This window comes from Petaurus breviceps, unplaced genomic scaffold (genome assembly GCF_028583685.1).
Source record: "Petaurus breviceps papuanus isolate PSGF00001 unplaced genomic scaffold, PetGlider_PUasm1.0 91041, whole genome shotgun sequence".
Classification (NCBI taxonomy): Eukaryota; Metazoa; Chordata; class Mammalia; order Diprotodontia; family Petauridae; genus Petaurus; species Petaurus breviceps.
In genome coordinates this window covers 33875577-33882391 of record NW_027187400.1, presented here as the reverse complement: position 1 = coordinate 33882391, position 6815 = coordinate 33875577, and positions in this window count along the sequence as shown.

Genomic DNA, 6815 nt, shown 5'->3' with positions numbered 1-6815 from the left:
CCTGAAAAACAAAGGAGGTTGGACTAAAATGGTCTGTTCCACCTCTAATATTCTAAAATTTCTGTGACTGGGACCTTTAAAAGACAATTGCCAGTTGAATCCCAATGGCTCAGTAAATACGAGAAAAGTCAATTCCTACATATACATAGATAGATAGATAGATAGATAGATAGATAGATAGATAGATAGATAGATAGATAGATAGATAGATATTTCTTAAAAGCTAATGTTTTCCTTTTAGGAAGGACGCTTATTTTGTTTTGTTATGTTTTATTTAAAAAAAAAAAGACAAACCTGAGAACCAGACTCACTTTCCACCTCATTTTTCCTAGGAGAAACACCATCACGTCATATTCCCACCCCCTCAGAAGAGAAAGGGAAGGGATAAAGTATCTCTAAAACCGCTGCTCTTGTGAGACTCCCAGCTTCTGTTGCTACTGCCAGGTGAGATGAGACTTCACCACAGGCCTGGGGAATTCATATGACATTAGCAATGTTCATACTTGTCTAAAGGCGGCTGTGAACAGCCTGTCTTCATACCCACCAAGGGGCATTAAATGCCCTTTCTTAATAAGTCAAACATATCCACTTAGAATATTCCAGGATTTAAAGAAGACTTGACCAGTTTCTCCCACATTACGACTCCTACATTTGGCCACCAAGACTTCTCCAAATGTGGTAAATCAGCACCTGCCCTGGGAAGGAGTGGAGGGAAAGAGGAAAAAACCCACACACATGAGGTCTGTGTCCAAATAAGATTTATTCAAGGATATTCTGTACTGTGGATAGAGCCCTCAGGATGGGCTGGAGACAAGACTGCTACAAATTTCCAAGTCTGGCCCCAGATTAGGGTAGGTGGGGTAGACAGCTCTTTAAATTGCTTGCCCAATTTCCTTTTATACCCAGAAAGGCCTGTCTCTGATGTGTATCATTCCCTCACTTTTCCAGGCTCCAGGGTGTCAGTCTTACCTCTGAATTCAAATCTATTCGTCAGGAGTCAGGAACATATTGGTTATAAAGGATGATAGGTATAGGATGAGGATGGTCCCTTCTCTTCCCTTCCTTCTCCTAACACCTCCCTCACCTGCCCACCCACCCAAGGTCTGCTAAAAAAGACAATGTAAATAAAAGATCTTAAATATGTTGCTAAGCCCCACTGAGTGGGTCTTTTGGGTCCAGGTGGACCCTTAGCTATGAAGTTATAACTGGGGAGACAGGAGACCTTCTCAGCTGGCCATAGAAATTAAAACAAACCAGGAAGTAAACAAAACCACCTCATTATACAGGGATAAGTTCTGGACTTGTGACTTCACTTGTATGAGCAGGAAACTTCCTCTGTCGGAGTGAAACCTTCTCTGCAAGCCGGCCTTAAACAAAAAAGTGTTCCAAAGAGCACTGAGAGCTTAAAGGACTTGCTTGCCAGGGCCCTCCAGTCCATCCATCAGAGGCTGGAAGGGAATTTAGATCTTCCTTGATGGGGTGCTTGGGATCTATATTTGTAATACCAATTTGTAACATCAGTCTGTAAAACCAATTTGTAAAATCAGTTTGTAAAATCCACTCCACTCCCCTGCCCCAGCCTCAGAGCATTAACTCTGCCCAGCAACAACTCAGGAATTGTTTATCTCAGCTTGGAACAATAACAAGCTAAACCTATGAATCCTTCACAAAAGTATCTATAAACATTCCAGCTTAGGCAACTATTATCTCCCCCTTGTATAGTGTCCCGCTGCCCCCATGAGTCCTTTGGTGCCCTATCTCTAGGTTGACTCCTTGGCTGCCTCCATGAATCCTTCAGGACCCTATCTCTGGGTTAACCCCTTAGCCTATTATCCACACACTGAGTCTCCATTAGCCTTGGTTCCCAGACATCCATCTTGTCAAACATGACACTGATGGGTGGCAGACTGGGCACTTTTCCATCAGCCCTTGACCGCTAGCTGACTTAGTGATGTTTCAAGCCTAAAACCACACCTCCAGGTAGCCCTCCCTTGGGCTATTTCCCAGTGAATCATGGGCAATATGCCTGCAGCAGTTAACATTAAAAGTGCATGTTCCTTTAAACACTGGCCCCACCTTAACTCCTCCCTAATCCCACCCTCTTCTCACCTGGTCAGCATAATTGACATCCAATGAATAGCTTTAACTCCTTAAAAGCTATGCCTGTGTCTTCTTTAAGCTTGCAGGTTCCCTCTTGCCCGCTATTCAGCCTAACAATAAACTGGCAGGTCCCCTAAGGACTCTTGCTGGCTGTAAAGCATACAATAAACTTTTACACCTCGGACTCCAAGTTGGCTTGGGCTGAATTCTTTCCAGACTGAATCGCAGGCTTTCTGGTCTTAGATAAAGATCAGAGTTCCTGCAGAACCTATTGCCTTCACCTCATCATTCCTGACTCCAAGGTGGTTCTCAGCCCATCACACTAAGCTGCCTTTACAGTACAGGGGCCACCTCTAAACCATGCAGGGTATGGGAGAGAAGAAAGAGCTCACAGCTTTTCCCTTGGGATGCTTTGAATGAACACTAACTCAGATTCAATGTTGGGGGGAAGGAGAGGATAATCTTCCAATATAACATTCCCAACATGGAGGAAAAGGCCTCCCTGAGCAACATGTATTCTCTAGTAAGCATGATTAATTAACTGATATTCTCATGGGAAGGATGGTCATTGTAATTTTTAAAAAAATCCCAAGAAACCAACATACACTTTTCTGTACATCACAAGAAAGGTCCCTGAAGGGCAGGACTGCAGAGAGCAGGTCTTGAGGCTGGGAAGATCTGAGTTCAGATCCTGACTCTGACACATCCTAGCTGTGTGATTGTGGAAGGTCTCTAAAACTACAAACTTCATAAGACAATTCTGTTAGAATTGAGTTTTTTCTACCAATTTAATCAAAATCCAGACCCCACCACCTCCCTCCCCCAAAAAAAGGTCATAACAAGCAACCACAACCCAGACACTATAAAATGAACCTGTAAGTCACATGATGTGTGTGTTCCAGGAAGCCTGAAGAAACACGGTAAAAAGTTCACAAACAGTATTTATTCTTTATTAAACAATGTTGTCATGGTGGATAATGCTGGACCTGGAGATAGGAAGACCCAGTGCAAATTTAGCCAAAGACAGCAGCTGTGTGACCCCAGGCAAGTCACTTACCCTCTGTCTGCCTCGGTTTCCTCAACTATAAAAATGGAGGTAATTAAAGCACCTACCTCCCAGGGCACAAGCAAGATATTCCATAAGTACTTAGGCTAGTGCTCGGCACACAGTAGGTGCTATATAAATGATAACTATTGTTACCATCCACCCTTTGTGAGCACAGCATCATGTTAGAGAAGACACAAAGAAAAACAAAGCACAAGCCCTGCCCTCAGGGGCTTACGATTTAAGGAGGGTGGTGACGGGCATGCATCATGCTCATGTGTTAAACAGAGTACCTCTAGAGGAAGGTAACTGCAGAGGAGAGATTGCAGGAAGGTTTCCTACAGGAAGCCAAACTAGACCTGGCCTGGGGGAAGGGGAGGCTTGCACAACCAGGAAACTGAATGCCAGCTTCCAAGCCTTAGCTGCATTACCCTGGGCAAGTCCCTGAACTGCTCTGTGCCCCAGTTTCTCCATCTGTAAAATGGGGGTAACAACACCTACCCCCAAAGAGCTAAGAGATATAATCTGTAAGTCGATTTGCAAGCCTGAAAGTGCTATTTAAATGCTATTATCACTAAATCTGACCTTTGACACAAGCTGTGTGACTTGGGGCAATCACTTACTTCACTGCCATTTGCCTCACTTTCCCCATCTGTAAAATGGAGGTGATAATGGAAGAAACAAGCGTCTTACCAAGACCTCCACGAAGGTGGTAGTGAATCAGATGAATCAGGACGGCCTTTTAACATTCTTGGAAGAGTGCGTGACCAACAAGCAGGCACACCAAGGGCTCCACTTTTTATTCCCTGTTCCCCATTCACAATGCCCTCCCACTTCCCCCTTGGCAGGGCACCACAGGGTTTTACCGCCTATCCGGAGCACCTAAACCAGCCATGTTGAGTCTCTGCCCCGTTGACATCTCCCATTCCCCACATTTCAGTGACCCCTGCCCTGCATTTTCTTTATGCCTTATTTGGTCATAGCTCCTCATGGCCGTAAGCGGAAATGAACACGCTGGACCAGTCTGAACCAGTGCAGTCCCTCTGTTCTTTTAAGCATGCTTTCTTGGATTGTCACGTAGGTGTAACTCCCTGATGAATAAAACACAGAAGCAACATCCCCAGCCACATTTTCTACAATTCTCCCCTTCTCTTTTATCTACCCTTTGTTGCACCTGCATCTCATTTCACTGAACCCTAAGAAGCTCCTAGTTTTGATAACATAAATTCACTTTTCTTGTCATAATGAGTGTTTGCCTTTCTCTCCTCCTCTAGCAGAAATAGATTATCTGGTCGAGCTCCCATAGATGCTTGTTTTGTTACTGCTGTCTCAATGAACCTTCGTACCAACCCTCTTACCCAAGGCACTATACAACAGCCACTGGCTGTCAGTACCCCTCTACCACTGTCAGAGAGATGGAGACAGAGATGACCATTGCCTTCCATTTGCCAAACCATCCTGTTCATGGATTATCTATCCCAGAGTTCTCTGACAATTCCTCAGCTAGGTCAGTTAGACCTTGCAATACCTTAGTAATGCTTCCACCTGCGACCATGTTGTTGGGAATAAAGGTACAGCATCTTCTTACCTTCACAATTTTAGGGTCATTCAGGGGCTTCCATTCTTCCCTTGAGGGCACTATGGATGCACTAGGGCTTCCCTGTATCTCTGGGTTCTGAACCACTACCCTAAATCTTGCTACTAGATCTCAACCTATTATGTCTATTCTAAAGCGAAAGGTTTGACTTACATCCCAATCTGCATTTCTTATAGTTAAAATTACAGGATTACATTCTGACTCTTGGGTCTGGCTGCTCCCTTGAACATGTTCGATTTTAATTTCAGGGATTTTCCCTTGGAATGTGGAGCTATCCACCCCTGGTAGGCTGTGGTGAAACAACCATCATTACAGCTCAAACAAGGGGTTTCCCTATAGGTCCCCATGCAAAAATGTCCACTGTTAGCAGGCTGTGTTTCTGAACACAAGTACTTATCATAACTACTTAACTGTCTTTGACTATTTAAGTCTCCATATTCTATAATCTGACATGCATCAAATTGAACTGTTTGTAGGGTAGCTTCTTTTGTGGTTTATCCACAATTTAATGAGGTAGCCCCCTTCCTTAATCCAATCATCCTGAGCATGTAAGACCCCTTGATTGGCCCTTTCGGTTGCCCACAATAGCAGTCCTCCCCACAGGATTAATAAACCCCTCATCTGTCCACATGTTTCCACAGAATCTTTCCTTATAAGTGGCAGGAGGGGCATCATCCAATGGTCCTTTGATCCTGATATAGTGGTCTCTCTCCAGGATTTGACTAAGACAAAATTTCAGGGGATCTTCATTTGGACCTACACTTCACCGTTTCTGGTTATACCGCAAACTCAAGAGGTAGCATCTGGGCAAGTTGTCCTTTTATCCTAAGATGTGAGAAAGAGAGGAAGACAACTCCAGTACAATCCTTTAAAAATCTATTCTGCCAGGGCAGCTAGGTGGTACAGTAAGAGTGCTGGCCCCAGAGTCAGGAGGACCCGGGATCGGTTCCGGCCTCAGATACTTAACACACACACACACACACACACAACTGGATGTGTAACCTTGGGCAAGTTACTTAACCCCAATTGCTTTATAAAAAAAAAAAATCTATCCTGCTTCTATTGTTGGCATATTTCCAGTCCCCTCCATGTAAGGCAAACCAAACAACATCCCATAAGGGTATAAACCCAAGTCTTTCCTTGGCACAGTTCTGATTCTTCACTGGGCAATGGGAAAACATTTAGTCCATGGGAGTTTAGCCTCTAAAACCAGTTTAGATAGGTGTCTTTTTAACGTCTATCTGCCCTGACAAAGGAGGATTGTCAGGGGGTATGAAGATCCCATTCGTAGACACTCCATTACTCCCTATAACACTCTGGAAGTGAAATGGCTGCTGTTATCTGAATCTATATTTTCCACTAAACTATATCGGGGAATTATTTATTCTAAAATAACCTTGGAGACCCCTGGCTATAGCTGTCACCAACAGGTAGGCTTCAACCTATCCTGTTAAGTGATCAAACACTACCAGGACATGTTTCAGCCTGCCCACTATTGGCATCTCGGTAAAATCTACTTGGATAATCTGGAAGCCCCCCCCCCGGAGTTTCTTTCCTCAGGACTCTCTTATTCACTCTTTTCCAGATTATACATACTTCACAGACTTATTTAGTCATCGCATATATCCCAACACATCCATACCTCCTTGGTACTAAGTCACACATTCCTTGAAGTCCCCAGTGCCTCCCTTGATGTAGGATAGATAAGAGTTCTCTCATAATTTGTTTAACATTTCTCTTCCATCTTGTAATAGCTACCAGCCTTCTGTTTTTACTGCCCCCTTGGTTTGGTCAGTTCCTTCTCTTCTCGTTCGGCAAGGTTGGAACTTCCCTTGGTTCAGGGACTGATGGGACCAAGACATACACTTCCTTGGGTTCAGGATTTAAGGCAGCTTCCTTAGCCATCTGTAAGGGTTATGGGATTTAAAGATCTCCCATGCCCCATGGATGTGCTGACATAGCAGAGCAAGAGAAAGTGAAAAGCCGAGCTAACGGTCCTGCGGTTGGCAGTTGGTGGTGGTTGCCCTTTTTTTTTTTTTGAGTTAGGACTCCTGCTGAGCACTGCCAGGGGCC